The 17414-nt window shown below is 40.5% G+C and overlaps 1 pseudogene; it reads left to right on the top strand.

Annotated features, from left to right (window-relative positions):
• Window positions 1-2547: 2547 nt before the first annotated feature.
• Window positions 2548-3097, top strand: LOC127225065 (60S ribosomal protein L17-like; annotated as a pseudogene).
• Window positions 3098-17414: the final 14317 nt, after the last annotated feature.

The raw sequence follows: 17414 nt of genomic DNA, 5'->3' as shown, positions 1-17414 counted from the left end.
GTGTGTGTGTGTGTGTGTGTGTGTGTGTGTGTGTGTGTACAGGTGTGGTACCCAGAGAGGTCAACAGTGTCAGATCCTCTAGAGCTAGAGTTATGAGTCCTCTGTAAGAGCAGTAGGAACTCTTAATTACCAAGTCATCTTACCAGCTCCTCAACTGAACATGGTTTTTTTGTTTTGTTTTGTTTTGTTTTGTTTGCCTTTCTGAGTTGTTTTGAAATCTTCTCATTTCTCTATGGACACTCTCTCTCTGGTGTTAAATAAGTTTTGTGTCCTTATAAGACACAATCTGTGTGAATGCTCTCTGATATGTCTGAGACCTTATAAAAAGCTTTATCAGCTGCTCTTGGGAATAGTCGTGTATATTATACTGGAGTATTGGGGTGTCTTTGAAGGCGATGGAAACTCTTTCAGGAAGAGAGTAGGGTTCCAGAAACTTGAAGACCACCCAACCACCTCAAGCCAGTGATTTTTGGGTTCTTCTCTCTCAGATATAAGGACCAAAATTCATAGGTCAAGAGGATGAGTTTTAGAGTTTTGGTCTTGGTTTTTTTTTTTTTTTTTTTTTTTTTTAATAATCAGCTTAAAGGGAAAGAAGACAGGGAGAGAGACAGAGAGAGGAAGAATGGTTTCCATATTGAAAGAAGGTTATCATCAAGCTGTAATCTGAGGGGGTTTTAAAGAACTTATGGAAGAAACTAAGATGAAATGTGGTGAGGAGACTGCAGCCAACCAGTGCCAACCAGTGTCTCCTCTTACTCACTTCCAGACACATCATCACATACAGCCTTCAGGCAGAGGCACTCACTGGGGGATAACTAAGGGAAAAGAGCCAACATCCCCAAATTCCTGACTTCCAGCAAGGGATTCATATTCTTATTTCTGAATAACCAATAGGTGTAGTTATTTATTATCATGACTTCAGGGGTTAAAATGAATAAGTAAGTGTATCTAGCCAAATATAGTCATTGAAGGTCCAAGAGTTTGCATTGGACTCCAAATAAATTATTTGTGATAATAATTGTGATAATATTGTGATAAAAATATTGTGATAATAATAACTGGGGCTAGTGTCAACCACTTTCTAGGCATAACTCAGGGCTACTGGAGAATGGACGAGTGGACCCAGAAGTCTCAAGGTCCAGGTGACTCTCACTACATAAGTAGTTAGCAATTTACCCTCTCTGTTGTTCAGTGACTTCTTTATCTGGGTGAGATAATTACACATTTCCCAAAATCCCATCATGAGTTTAATTATTAATTAATTCCGGAAGTACTGTTTGAGTTCAAAGTTGGTAAATTCTGAACATTGTCCTTGAGGAATTTCTGTCCAGGTGGGGGAAAGGTAGGTGAGTAAAGCAAAATTAGAAAAGCAAGATCGCTTGGGCTGGTTCTACTCCCTGTTAGCAGCTCTCCTCAGCAGGTACCCCATGACTCAGGCATCTTTAACAACATGGCTTCTCCAAGGCAATCCAAGCTTCTTCTTCACAGCGTCACACAATGGCCTCCATGAACCCCCATGCAGGACCACCCTTGACACATGCCTGGCCTCATCAGCTGTCCTTAGTGACGGAGGCAAATTCCACAGCCCCTTCTCCTATCTTTAACTTTAGAACCATGTGGCTGAAGCTGCCAAGTTCTCCTGCTTACTGGGGTTGAAAAAAATGGTACCCTCATTCAATTACATCTTCACCAGTTTTCTATTTTAGATGGTTTCCTTTATTGCCCAAGCTTAGCTGTTCTGAAACTGTATCTGTAGACCAGGCTGGCCTCAGACTCAGCAGCCTCTGTGTCCCTAGTGCTGGGATTAAAGGCATGCACTTTCACATCCTGCTTTGTCTAGCGCTATCGCCTTGCCTGCAAGAACGATGCTCAACAACAGGATTCTTCTGCAGCTATGTTTATTGCGTGGCTCATTATAGCAAGTTGAGGGAAGGCCCCGAGGAGGAAAAAGGGCTCTGCTTATATATGTTCAGAGGAGTCGTGTCCGTTACTGACAGGTGCAGCCCACAACGCTCTTAACGGTCACCCCATGACATGGATCCGCATCCACGCCTTGCTGGCTTATGGACAGGAAACCGGCGCCATCTTCGGGAATGGCACCGGTGGCTCTCTACACTGCTTTAAGACTTTCTTTAATTCCTTTTCACAAGTTGAAAACTTATCTGGGTGGGATCTTGCTCTGAGGTCACGATTCCCTTTATTTGATTTCTTAATCTATTTATCTCCTTGAACATAGAACTTAGTATTCCTTTTCTTCTCAAATTGTAGATTTTGTACTTTTCCTTGCTCAGCTTGCTCCTTTTCATTATAAATCTGTATAAAAGTGACCTGTAATAACCACACAACCAAGTCAATACTAGGTTATTTTGAGGTTTCCTCTGCTAATGGAATTAATCCAAATCTCTTCATTTTAGCTTCAGGCAGATTCTTTGGAGAAGGGCAAAAAGTGGCCACATTCTTCACCAAAATATCATAAGAACAGTCTCTAGGGCACATATTAATATTCTTCTCACTCTTCCTGTAAGTGGCCTGAGGTGACCTGTGAGGATGGTTTGCTACTCTCTTGACCCAGATAACCCTATGAAATCATGCAAGTCAAGAGGATCAAATCTTCAGGTTCGGTTTAAGAACACCTGTGAAACTTCCCAGGTCATCAAGGGCATGCATATCTGAAAAGCCACCAAATACCTGAAAGTTGTCACTTTGAAAAAGCAATGTGTGCCATTCTGTGGTACAATGGTGGAGTAGGCAGGTGCACCCAGACCAAAGAGGGGGGCTGGACACAGGGTCAGTGGCCAAAAAAGAATGCTGAATTTTTGCTGCACATGCTTAAAAATGCAGAGAGTAATTGTGAGTTTAAGGATCTAGACATAGATTCTCCGAACATGTCATTGAACACATCCAGGTGAACAAAGCACCTAAAATGCACCAACGATCCTACAGAGCTCACGGCCGGATTAACTTGTACATGAATGAGCTCCCCCTGCCACACAAGATGATCCTCAAGGAAAAGGAACAAACTGTTCCAAAGCCAGAAGAGGAGGTTGCACAGAAGAAAAACATATCCCAGAAGAAACAAAAACTTATGGCGTGGTAATATATTCAGCATAAAACAAATGCAGATGAAAGATATATATATATATATATATTTTCAAGTACAATGTTAAAGAGATATGGAGAAAGTGGACAACCTTGTCTTGTTCCTGATTTTAGAGGAATCCTATTGAGTTTCTCTCCATTTAGTTTGATGTTGGCTGTTGATTTATTGTATATTGTTTTTATTATGCTTAGGTATGTTCCTGTTATTCCTGATCTCTTCTAGATCTTTATCATGAAGGAGTGTTGGATTGCCAAAGGCTTTTCCAGCAACTCATGAGATGATCATACTTTTTTTCAGTTTGATTGATAGATTTTAGTATGTTGAACCATTCCTGCATCCCTGGGATGAAGCCTACTTGATCATGGTAGATGATTTCTCTGATGTGATTGGATTCAATTTGTCAGTATTTTATTGAGTATTTTTGCATCAATGTTCATGAGGGATATTGGTCTGTGGTTCTCTTTCTTAGTTGTGTCTTTGTATGGCTTGGGTATCAAGTGAATTGTAGCCTTGTAGCAAGAGATTGGCAATGACTCTTTTGCTTCTATTGTGTGGAACAATTTGAGGAGTATTGGTATTGACTCTTCTTTAAATTCAGAGAATTCTGGGCAGAAATCTGGCTCTGGGCATATTTTGGTTGAAAGACTTTTGATGACTGTTTCTATTTCATTAGAGGTTATAGGTCTATGTTACGAGTAGTTTTTCCCCCGCCACCGGTCCCACTGCCATGCCTGCCCCAATTAACACACTGAAACTCTATATTTGATATAATGCTGTTGGCCAGTTACTAGTTTCTTATCAGCTAGCTCTGTCTTAATTATTAACCCATTTCTTTTAATCTAAGTATTTCCACGTGGTCTTATCTTACCGGAGAGGGGCTGGCATTGTGCTCTCCCCAGTCTCTACATGCTGACTCCTCGCTACTACTTCCTTGAATTCTCCTTGTCTCCTAGTCCCACCTATCTTGCTTTCCTATTGGCCAACAGTGCTTTATTCATTAACCAGTATGAGAAACATATTTACAGAATGACATCTCCCATCAGGTATATTTAAATTGCTTATCTGTTCTTGATTTAATTTTAGTAAGTGATAGTTATCAAGAAATTTGACTGTTTCCTTTAAATTTTCAAAGTTCATGGATTACAGATTTTCAAAGTATGACCTGAAGAGTCTCTGGATTTCCTCAGGGTCCATTGTTATGTGTCACTTTTCATTTCTGATTTTACTAATTTGCATGTTCTTTCTATGCTTTTTGGTTAGTTTGGATAAATGTTTGTCTATCTTGTTGATTTTCTCAAAGAGCCAACTCTTTGTTACATTGATTCTTTTCCTAGTTCCTGTATTATTTTCCTAGTTTCTACTTTATTGATTTCAGCCAAGTTGATTATTTTCTGGTGTCTACACCTCCAGGGTGAGGTTGCTTCTTTTTGTTCTAGAGCTTTCAGTTGTGCTGTTAATTCTCTAATATGACTATCCTCCACTTTCTACATGTGAGCAGTTAATGCGATGAACTTTTCTCTTAGTACTACTTTCAATGTGTCCCATAAGTTTGGATGTGTTGTGTTTCATTCTCATTGAATTCTAGGAAGTCTTTAATTTCTTTATTTCTTTCTTGACCCAGGAATGGTGCAATTGTGTATTATTCAGTTTCCATGAGTTTGTAGGGTTTCTGCAATTTGTGTTGTTGTTGAATTATAAGTTTAAAGCACAGTGGTCTAATTAGATAGATACATGAGGTTATTTCAAATTTTTTTTGTACCTGTTAAGGTTTGCTATATTGCCAACTTTAGAGACAGTTCCCTGGCTTTCCTTGCTTTTTTTAAAAGAGACTTTTTGGTTTCTCACAATTTTTGTTTCTTTTTTCTTTTTGGTTTGTCTTTTCCTTTGTTCCAGTTTTTTGTTTGTTTTTTCTTGCATTTCTTAAGGGATTTTCTTACATCCTCTTTGAGGGCTTCTATCATTTTCATGAAGTTGTTTTTAAGGCCATTCTCTTTTGCTTCACCTGTGTTGGAATGTTCAGGTCTTGTTAGTGTAGAGTCCCCAGATTTTGGTGGTGTCATACTGGTCTTTCTGTTGTTGAATGTGTTCTTGTACTGCTGTCTTCCCATCCCTTCTCCCAGTGGGTGCAGGCGGGGTCTCTCTCTCCTCTCCTCTTCTATCCTCTCAGGGTGGGTGTAGGTGGGTCAGGACTTCGATGTCAGTAACTCTGGATGGTCTGAGCTCTCTTGGAGTTCTCTCACAGAGGGTGTAGGGGGCCAAGATTCAAACAAAGGAAGTAGTGGGGCCAAGACTGAGAGGAGGGCAGGCTCCAGGTTGTCCATGTGCCAGGGTGGGTCTGCTACATGCAGAGCCAACCCAGAAAGTTCTAAGGAAAGGGTGGGGTAGAGGGAAGTTGAACCTCAGCTGACCCCAGGCTCACTTCAAGCAGAAGGCATTGGGGGGCCAAGATTGAGATGAAGACAGGCTCAAGATGGTCTAGCATGGCAGGGCAGGTCCACTACTTGCAGAGCAGACCCAGGAATTTCCAAGGAGTGGGTGAGGGATGTTGGACCTGAGCTAGCCAAACACTCACCTCAAGCATAGGGCATAGGAGGTCAAGACTGAGAGGAGAGCAGGCTCCAGGTGGTCTGGTGGTATGAGTAGGTTTTTCTGGCACGCTTGTCCCATTACCTCACCAGCCCCAAATAACACACAAAGACACTGTATTACATATAATTCTGTTGGCCTGTTACTAATTTCTTATCAGCTAGCTCTGTCTTAATTATTAACCCATTTCTATTAATCTTAGTATTTTCATGTGATCTTATCTTACTGGAGAGAGGGGCTGGCATTCTACCCTGTAGGTCCTCCATCTTGGATCTCCTCCCAACTACTTCCTCTCTCCTTCTCTCTCCTCCTTGTCTCCTAGTCCCATCTATCTTGCTTTCCTATTGGCCAACAGCGCTTTATTCATTAATCAATATGAGAAACATATTTACAGAATGACATCTCCCATCAGTCTGGCATGCCAGCACTGGTCCACTCAGAGGGTGTAGGGGAGTCAAGATGCAGAGCCAACCCAGGAAGTTCCAAGGAAAGAATTGGGAGGGGGGGTGTTGGATCTGAGCTGGCCCTAGACTCATCTCAAGCAGAGAGTGTAGGGAGGGCAAGCAATTCTTTGATATTTTCATACATGAAAATAATGTTTCCTTGCCTTTTATAGGCCTATTTCTGTAACACAAAATGACCCAGAGACTGATACTGGGGTTCAAACTTCAAGCTGAAGTTCAGAAATGCAAAGCAGCTGGCCACTAACTTCTTACCTCTACCTCAGGCTGAAAGGGCTGATCCTTTCTTCATGAGCTCTCACAAAGGCTCAAACTGAAACCTCTCCTCATTGTGGCTAGAGAATGAATGCCTCACACCTAATACTTGCTCCTATCTTTTATATCCCTCTAGTGCTGGTTTTAAAGTGTGAGCTATAATTCTCTTTTAAACTGATTCACTCCTGTGTAGATCTGGGTGGCCTTGAACTCACAGGGACCCGTCTATCTCTTAATCCTGAGTCCTAAAATTAAAGATATGTACCACCACCTCCCAGCTTCTGACTGCTGGGATTAAGGATATATGCCAGGCTTCTGTGGCTTGTGGCTGACTTTGCTTTCTGAATCTTCAGGTAAACTTTAATAAATCATAAACAATATATCACAACATACTTCCTTTTGAAAGGGGCAAACTAAATTCAAGGCTTCACTTCTAATAATTTACAATGGAGAGAAATTGTTTAAATGTGAAAAAGCCTTAAGTTCCCATTTAACTCTTAGTATTCATACTAGAGAGAAATAAAGTGACCAGACTCTCACTCAGCCATGACAGGCTACAGAAAAGACATGTAGGCCTCTGACTCAGCAGAGGACACAAAGAAACTCCAGATCCTCTATCCTCTCAGAGCCTAAGGCCAAAACTGAACACAAAGAAACTCCAGAACCCCCCTAACCTCCTAGATACTTAGTTCCTTGGAACTGTTTGGCCACAAAAGAAACTCCAGGAAGAGACCAAATGCTCCCCTGTAGTCTCCAGGAAACTGTTCTGAAAACTGTATCTATGTACAACAGGCCACCTGCACATAACAAGACAAAACCATAGAAACCACAGAACATTCCCTCTCAACAGTACCAATGAGAATAATTGGTACTCAGGTATTTCATGCCAAAATATAACTTTGAGAAATTACCCTAAACCAAACCATACCTACTGATGCAATCCTATGATTTTTACCTTCAAAAATCTGGCAGTAGACAGGGAAATCAGTTCCTCTGGTGGCTGCTTTCTTGGCTAGCTGGACAAGGTTCCTCTCATGGTTGGATGAACAATAAACTTTTCTTTTACAGTCCAGGGGGTCTGTCTCCCTGGAAGTCTTTTTGGGGGATCTTCTTGACTTGGGAAAAACACCTTTCTCCAACTTTTTCCAGGGAACTCCCCTCAACACATCTTCCTCCCCAATTTTATGTCCCTTTTTTATATTTTTGGTTGGTTTAATGTTTGAGTCATCTCTTCAGTCCCCATGTCCCTTTTTTAGTGTTGGCCACATGCACATATGTGTGGGGTTATCGTATGTTTCTCTTATTGGTTGATGAATAAAACACTGAGGCAGGGAGATAGGCAGGAATATGAAATGAGGAGAAATCTGGGAAAGGTAGGTGGAGAGAGCCTGCCAGAAAGAGACACCATGTAACCTGTCAATGGAGTAACAGATCTGGGCAATCTCCTGTAAGCAAAGGATTATTGACAGCTCCCACAAACGGTAGGAAGCAGTTTGGAGAGAATGACACCCAAATTCCCAAATATTGTTTACAAATGTTTGTTTTCATTTAAATGGGTTGATTATAAATGACAGTGAGACACAACTGCTACTGGCAACACCAATTACTTCAGAGAGGAAGATGGACATCAAAGAAAACCATTATGGAGGTTTGCCTTTAACATGACAGAAATAGCTATTTGGGCAAGAACAGTCTGAACTGTTTGACTGTATGCTGTATAAACTGGACATGCTGGACCCACAGGAAAGTGACTGCTGAACTTGAAAACAAGATGGGACAATCCTGCAGGGTTCATGCTTCATGGAAGAGTCTGACAGACATTCTACAGGACAGAGAGAAAAATGACTGAAAAATTTCCAATACAGGTGGTACAGTTTCAAATTTTCTGCTTCGCTGAGAAGTATGCCAGGCACACTGTGACCTGTAGGCTGAAGATGATTCCCCAACATTACAGAAGAACTTCAGGTGACTGTCCAAGCAGCAAAATGTCTCTGTCAATTCTTCTGTGGTCTTTGATGGAATTGAAGACAGATAGTTATGGTTATGGTTTTTCTTAGTTATGATAAAAGATAAGTTACACAGAAAATTGTAGACTCACAAAGATAGGATAGATGATAGGATATTTTCTATAAATTATGCCAAATGTTAATGAACTAAATATTATTTACTATGTTCTTACTTGATAACTGTTTTGTTATATATAATTTCCCTATGTTAAAGTTAAAACCTTTTTTATTTAAACAGAAAAGAGGAGATGATGGGGGGATGGCCTTCTGTATATATATGTTTCTCTTATTGGTTGATGAATAAAACACTGTAGCCAATAGAGGCAGGAAGATAGGTAGGACTAGGAGACAAGGAGAATTCTGGGAAAGGCAGGTGGAGAGAGCCCACCAGAAAGAGATGCCATGTAGCCTTCCAAAGGAGCAACAGGTCTGAGCAATCTTGGATAAGCCAAGACCATGTGGAAATACTTAGATTAATAGAAATGGGTTAATAATTAAGACAGAACCAGCCAATAATATGCCTGAACCATCAGCTAACGATTTTACAATTAAAATAGTGTCTGTGTGTCCATTTGGGGCTGAAGCAGTGGGACCTGGAGGGACAAGAAAACTACCAGCAACAGGCCATATGCACGTGTGTGTGGAGTTATCCACTTGTGAATGGGCAGCTAGCCTATCAGTGGCTACCCTCTTAAAGATGGGAGGTTTTTAGGAGGCCTATCCATTCTCTCTCTGTCCCAGAAACCAACCACTGCCAATAGTTAAGCTAAGAGTGAGGCACAGGGAGCCTCTCTCATCTTCATGCAGGAATTTTTAAGTAGCTTCATTTTGTGTAGACATTGTGCAAGTAATCATGACTGATATGAGTTCATGTCATGTCCAGAGGTCAGCATTTCATAGCACTCCACCCATTTTCCAGCTCTTAAATTCTCTCTGCCCCCTATACACCAATGTTTCCTAGGTCTAGGGTACATGTTTGATATAGATTTTCCACAGTGCTCAGCTAAACACTGAGCTGAACTGGAATCCAGATGCAGAGAGAGAGGAGTGATAAAATGGGGACAAGACCAGGCTACAGAAACCCACAAAGACATCTGACCTGAACAAGGGGGAGCTAATGAACCCCCAGACTGATAGCTGGGAAACCAGCATTGGACTGACTCAGACCCCCTGAACATGGGTCTCAGTTAGAAGGCCTGGGAAGTCTAAAGGACCTCTGACAGTGGAACCAGGATGTATCCCTGATGCACAAAAGGACTTTGGAGCGCATTCCCCATGGAGGGATACTCCCTTAACCTAGAGGCAGGAGGGAGGGCCTAGTCCCTACTCCAAATGACTTGACAGATTTTGTTGATCACTCCTGGAAGGCATCAGCTCCCTGTGGAGTGTGGGGGGGGAATGGGATAGGAGGGTGTTGGGGGGCTCATGGGAGGGGGAGGGAGGGAGAAAAGGAAGGAGGGAAAGGGAACTGGGATCAATATGTAAAATAAGAAAAATTAATTTAAAAAAGAAAAGAATAGCTTTCTTCCATAGCACACTTAAGTAGCCAGAATTCTAATTTTATCATTCAAATTTGGAAATGAATATTCAACAACTAAAAGCTAGCAAAACCATGCCCTTCTGTCTATTAGGATCATAGCTAAGCTGGACATGGTGGTGAAAACCTGTAACCCTTTGTACTTGGAAGATGGAAGGCAGAAAAGTTCAAGACCAGCCTGAGATGCATTGTCACATCCAAAAAGAAGAGGAGGAGGAGAAGGAGGGGGAAAAGTAGGAGGAAGGAAAGAGAAAAAAATCTCTAAGAAATGCCTACTCCAGAATGTGGAGAAATCTCACACTAGCAATCTAACAGCACACCTGAAAGCTTTAGAACAGAAAGAAGCAAACTCACTTAGGCGGAATAGATGACAGGAACTAATCAAACTCAAAGCTGGAATCAATAAGACTGAAACAAAGAGAACAATACAAAGAATCAGTGAAACAAAAAGTTGGTTCTTGAGAAAATCAACAAGATAGACAAACCCTTACCCAAACTAATCAAAAGGCAGAGAGAGAACATCCATATGAACAAAATCAGCAATGAAAAGAGGGACCTAACAACAGACACTGAGGAAATCCAGAGAATCATTAGGCCCTACTTCCAAAACCTGTACTCCAAAAACTTGGAAAATCTAAAAGAAATGGACAACTTTTTGATAGGTACCACATACCAGAATTAAATCAGAACCAAATAAACAGTTTAAATAGATCTGTACCCTTAAGGAAACAGAAACTGTCACTAAAAGTCTCCCAACCAAAAAAAAAAAAGTCCAGAGCCAGTGGGTTTCAGCATAGAATTCTACCAGAATTTCAAAGAAGACCTAATACCAGTACTCCTCAAATTGTTTCACACAATAGAAACAGAAGGAATATTGCCAAACTCTTTTTATGGGGCCACAGTTACCCTAATACTCAACCACACGAAGATGCAACTAAGAAAGAAAATTACAGACCAATCTTCCTCGTGAACATTGACAAGAAAATATTTAAAACACTGACAAACTAAATACAAGAACACATAAAAAAAAAATCCACCTTGATCAAGTAGGCTTCATCCCAGAGATGCTGTGATGGTTCAACATGTGAAAATCTATCAATGTAATCCACCATATAAACAAACTGCAAGACAAAAAAAACACATGATCATCGCATTAGATGCTGAAAAACCCTTCAACAAAATCCAACAACCCTTCATAACAAATGTCTTGGAGAGATTAAGGATACAAGGAACATACCAAAACATAACAAAGGCAATATTCAGCAAGCCAACAGCCAACATCAAACTAAATGGAGAGAAACTCAAAGCAATCCCACTAAAATCAGGAACATGGCAAGGCTGTCCACTCTCTCTGTATCTATTCAACATAGTACTCCAAGTCCTAGCTAGAGCAATAAGGCAACAAGAGGAGATTAAAAGGATAAAAAATGGAAGGGAAAAAGTCAAACTGTCACTGTTTGCTAATGATGTGATAGTATACATAAGTGACCCCAAAAAGTCTACCAGGGAACTCCTACAGCTGATGAACACTTCGGTAATATGGGTGGATACAAAATTATCTCAAAAAAGGTTACCCCCCCCATATACAAATGATACATTTGCTGAGAAAGAAATCAGAGAAGCATCACCCTTTACAACAGCCACAAACAACATAAAATATATTGGAGTAACTAACCAAAGAAGTGAAAGACATGTATGACAAGAACTTTAAGTCTTTGAAGAAGATTTAAGAAAATAAAAAGATCTCCCATGCTCTTGAATATGTAGGAGCAACATAGTAAAAATGGCAATTTTATCAAAAGCCATCTCCAGATTCAATATAATACAATCAAAATCCCAGCACAATTCTCCACAGACCTCAAAAGGACAATACTCAACTTTATGGAAAAACATAAAACTCAGAATATCCAAAACAATCCTGTACAATAAAGTAACTTCTGGAGGTATCACTATCCCTGACTCCACTGTACAGCTACAATGATAAAAGCAGATTGGTATTGGCATAAAAATAGACACATGGATCAATGGAATCAAACTAAAGACCCTGATACTAATCCACACATCTGTAAAGGCCTGACTTTTACAAAGAAGCCAAAATTGTGCAATGGAAAATAGGAAGCATCTTTAATAAATGGTGCTGGCATAACTGAATGTTGACATGAAGAAGAATGCAAATAGATCCATACCTATCCTCATATACAAAACTCACGTCTAAGTGAATCAAAGACCTCAACATAAATCTAGTTACACTGAAGCTGATAGAAGAGAAAGTAGGAAACAGCCTTGAATGCATTGTCACTGGAAATCAGTTCCTAGATAAAACAACAGTATCACAAACTCTGAGAGCAACAATCAATAAATAGGACCTTCTGAAACTGAGAAGCTTCTGTAAGGCAAGGATACTGTCAATAAGACAAAATGACAGTCTACAAAATGGGGAAAAAAATCTTCACCAATCCCACATCTCACAGAGAGCTGATCTCCAAAATATATAAAGAGCTTAAGAAACTAGACATCAAAATACCAAATAATTCAGTTAAAAATGGGGTACAGATATAAACAAAGAACTCTCAACAGAAGAGTCAACTGGCCAAAAGACATTGCTCAACATCCTTAGCCATCAGGGAAATGCAAATCAAAACAACTTTAAAATACCTCTTACATTTATCAGAATGGCTATGATCAAAAACACTGATGACAGCTTATGTTGGAGAAAATGTGGAGTAAAGAGAACACTCCTCCATTACTAGTGGGAGTGAAAACTTGTACAGGTACTTTGGACATCAGTATGGAGGTTTTTCAGAAAATTGGAAATCAATCTACCCAAGACTCAGCAATATTGCTTTTGGGCAAATACCCAAAATATGCACAATCATACCACAAGGGCATTTGGTCAGCTATGTTCATACAAGCATTATTTGTAATATCCAGAATTTGGAAACAACCTAGGTGCCCATCACTGAAGAATGGATAAAGAAAATGTGGTACATTTATGCAATGGAATGTTACTCAGTGATAAAAACAAAACAAAACAAAACAATAACATCTTGAAATGTGGAGGCAAATGAATGGAATTAGGAAAAAACAAAACAAAACATCCTGAGTGAGGTAATCCAAACCCAGAAAGACAAACATAGTATGTCAGTATGTACTCACTCATAAGAAGATATTAGAATGTAAAGCAAAGGATAACCAGGCTACAATCTTCAACCCTCAGAGAAGCTAGGTAAAAATAGGGACCCTAAGAGGGACACACATGGAGGGCCCAAAGAGGGGGAAATAGTAAAGATCTCCTAAGTAACCTGGGAGAAGGTTAGAGGGAAAGGGATGGGGGATAGTAACATGAGGGATCAAGAAGACTAAGATGGGGGAGGGAAAGAGGTGGAGAACAATGAAAGAGTTATCTTGATAGAGGGAGCCATTATAGGGTTAGGGAGAAACCTGGTGCTGCAGAAATTCTCAAGAATCTACAAGGTTGACCCCAGCTAAGACTCCTAGCGATAGTAGAGAGGGTGTCTGAATGGACCTTTCCCTTTAATTAGATTAGTGACTACCCTAATTGTTATCATAGAACCTACATCCAGTAACTGATGGAAGCAGATGCAGTGACCCACAGCCAAGCACGGAGCTGAGCTCCTGGTCTTCAGTTGAAGAGAGGGAGAAGGGATCATATGAACAAGGGAAGTCAAAAGTATGATGGGAAAAACCACAAATTCAACTGACCCAAGCTAGTGGGAGCTCATGGACTATGGAATGACAGCTGGGTAAACTAGACCCTCTGAATGTGGGTGACAGTCATTTGGCTTGACCTGTTGGGAGAGAGCCTGGCAGTGGCATCAGGACCTATTCCAGGTACATAAACTGGCTTTTTGGAGCCCATTCCCTATGGTGGGATACCTTGCTCAGCCTTGATACGGGAGGAGGGGGAGGGCTTGGTCCTGCCTCAACTTGGTATGCCAGACTTGGTTGACTACCCAAAGAAGGCCTTACCCCTTTGGAGGAGTAGATGGTGGGTGGGAAGTAGAGGAGATGGGAGAAGGGGAATGAGGGGGAACTGGGTTGGTATGTAAAATTAAAAATAAAATTTTTAAATAAAAAAGAATGCGTATCCATTCTAAAATGTTACAACCGTTTACAATTAAAATTACCTAAATAGGAGTGCAAACTTGTACAGCCATTTTGGAGATCAGTATGGTCGTTCCTCAGGAAAATGGGAATTAGTTTACCACAGGACCCGGCAATCCCCCTCTTAGGCATATACCCAAATGATCCACATTCATGCAACAAAGACATGCACTCAACTACATTCATAGCAGCATTATTTGTAATAGCAAGAACCTGGAAGCAATCTAGATGCCCCTCAACTGAAGAATGGTTAAAGAAGATGTGGTACATTTACACAATGGAATACTACTCTGCGGAGGGGGGGGGGACAATGGAATCTTAAATTTGCAGGCAAGTAGATGGAACTTGAAGAAACTATCCTGAATGAGGTAACCCAGTCACAAAAAGAGGAACATGGTATGTACTCACTCATATATGGATTTTAGACCTAGAGCAAAGGATCACCAACCTATAATTCACACCACCAGAGGAACTAGGATACAAGGTGGATTCTAGGAGATTCATATAAAGTCCCTCACAGAAGGGGAAGGGACAAGTTCTCCAGAGCACATGGGAAGTTGGGGGGGGGGGCCTTAGTGAGTGGAGAGGAAACTAGGAGAAATAGAAGGGGAGGAGAGGAAAGCACGTGGGACTAGGAGGAGCTAACTGGACCTCTGATGGGAGATGCCATTATGTATATATGTTTCTCATACTGGTTAATAATAAAGCACTGTTGGCCAATAGGAGAGGAAGATAGGAGGGACTAGGAGACAAGGAGGAAATAGGAAGTAGGAAGGAGGAGCCAAGATGGAGAGTCTGAAGAAAGCAGTATGCAGCCGGCTCCCCAGTAAGAGAAATACATAGATCAGCAGAAATGGGTTAATAATTAAGGCAGAGCTAGCCGATAAGAAACAAGTAACTAGGCCAACAGTATTGTATCAAATACAGAGTCTCTGTGTATTATTTGGGACTGGCGGCGCAGCGGCAGGACAATACCAGGTGGCGGGCAGAAAAACAGTACACGTTACAGATGGCGCCCACGTGGTTAATAAGAACTTCCACTTAAAATGTAACAAAAGCTTAAAAAAGGGTTTTAGAAACAAAAGAACAGAGATAAACAAGGTTTCTTAGTAACAGCATTTTTCTCGGTTGGACTCTGTTTTGCGAGAGACAATCAGATATTTCTGCGGCTCCTTTAAGGGAAGATTCCTGACTCAGCATAATCGGCAAAAAAACCGCACAGCTTTTAAATAACTCTGCTAACAATTTATTGGTGTGTATGAGAGTCACTGCAATGGCAGTGACCACATCTCCAAGCAGGCAACATGCTTTCTGGGTGGCAGCGCAGACCAAGGCGGTGAGCACAGCTTTCCGTGCTGGCGGTAAAAGTACCTGCCACCATCTTTGGTAAACCGCGGCTGATACAGCTATGACTTTCATTTTAACAATGTTGTTGTTTATCAGATAAAAGACTTGTGGCCAGACGAAGATAAAGATTTACAGTAAAGACATATTCATATTAAGAAAAACCTCTAAAGGTTTACAATGTGTTTTAAAATATACATAGACATGAAAAAAAATGGTTTTAAAGAGACAAAGAGGAACTGGGTGTTGTAGCACACGCCTTTAATCCCAGCACTCAGGAGACAGAGGCAAACAGATCTCTGTGATTTGCAAAGTAAATCTGGTATGCAAAATAAATTCCAGGACAGATAAGAGTTACACAGTAAAACCCTATGTCAAAAAAAATAAAAAAATAAAAAAATAAAAGTAAAATAAACAGAGTAATAAAGGCACGTAATGGGAATGCAACATGGGACTGACTCAGACCCCCTGAATATGGGTCTCAGACAGAAGGACTGAACAGTCTAAGGGACCTCAGACAGTGGAACAAGGATATATTCCTGGTGCACAAAAGGACCTTGTGTGAAAATTCCTCATGGAGGGATACTGCCTTAACCTAGAGACAGGAGAGAAGTCCTAGTCCCTACTTCAAATGACTTGACAGATTTAGATGACCCTTCCTGGATGGCATCTCCCTACATGTAGAGTGGTGGGGAGGGGGTGGGAGGGGAGGGTGGTCAGGGTGAATGTGAGGGGGAAGAGAGGAAAAGAGGAAGGGAGGAAAGGAGGGAGGGAGAGCGACTGTGTTCGATATGTAAAATAAAATAAAATAACCTAAATATGCAACCATGGATTAAGAGTGATGGCACTTAACATTCAAATACAGGAAATATTTATTACTAATGGGCATACTGATGGGGTACACTATAACATTTCAATGTGTAGCTGCCACATTAAGGTAGCTGGCAATCTATCATCCCAGGCACCTGTCATTTCTTAGCATTGGAAACATTAAAAAAATTCAATATTCAAAATCCTCTAGACTAAATATATTAGTATAGTTGCTTGCTTGTTGTCAACCATATTTTGCTATGGTGTGTTAAATATTTGAGGTCAGTCTTCCTTTTGAACTGCGCCTCTTCATCCATTGACCATTCTTTTTCCATCCCCCCCCCCCACACACACACACCATTCCCAGGCACTAGTGTCCACTTTCCTATTCAGCTTCTCTGAGATCATTTTTTATCTTCACCATGTATTAAAAAAAAACAATATGTACCTTTCTGTATTCTACTTATTTCATTTAGTACAATATCCTTCAGTTACATCCATGTTAGTACAATGTCCCTCAGTTGCATCCGTGTTGCTGCTAAAAGCAAAATTTTATGCTTTTTATTCAGAAATAATATTCATCATGCATACATACCACATAACTCATTTTCTGTGTTCTTGCCTGTTTATGGGTGCCCAATGTTGACTCTATGTCTTGGCTATTATGGAAAGTATTGTCATGGATACATGAGTGCAGACATCCCTTCAACACTCTAATTTCAATTCCTTCATATATACCCCATCAGTAAGATCATGGATCATACCATAGCTCTTTCAAGTTTCTTTTCTTTCCTTTCTCCTTTTGTGGTGTTTTAGATTGAATCCAAGGCCTCACAAATGCAGGGAAACACTGGATCAGAAACTATTCCACTAGCCTCTGTATAGTTTTTTGATGTGACTCTGTTTTATACAGTGACCCTACTGACATCCCTACACCATTATATGAACATTCTCTGAACTTCTGCTAAGATTTAATTGTTTTCTTTTTGATTATAACTATTTAAACTGTGATGAAATAATACTCCATTTTGGTTGTTATTTACATTTCCCTAAGTGATGTTGAACATTTTTCACACATCTGTTTCCATTTGTACATTCTTATTTGAGGAATTTCTAATTTGGGTCCATTTGAAAATCAGACTTTTGTTGGTTTTTGCTGCTGAGTTTTCTGCATATTCTGTTAATTTATT

Source organism: Phodopus roborovskii, unplaced genomic scaffold (genome assembly GCF_943737965.1).
Source record: "Phodopus roborovskii unplaced genomic scaffold, PHOROB, whole genome shotgun sequence".
NCBI classification, from domain to species: domain Eukaryota; kingdom Metazoa; phylum Chordata; class Mammalia; order Rodentia; family Cricetidae; genus Phodopus; species Phodopus roborovskii.
This window is presented reverse-complemented; position numbering and strand designations above follow the sequence as displayed.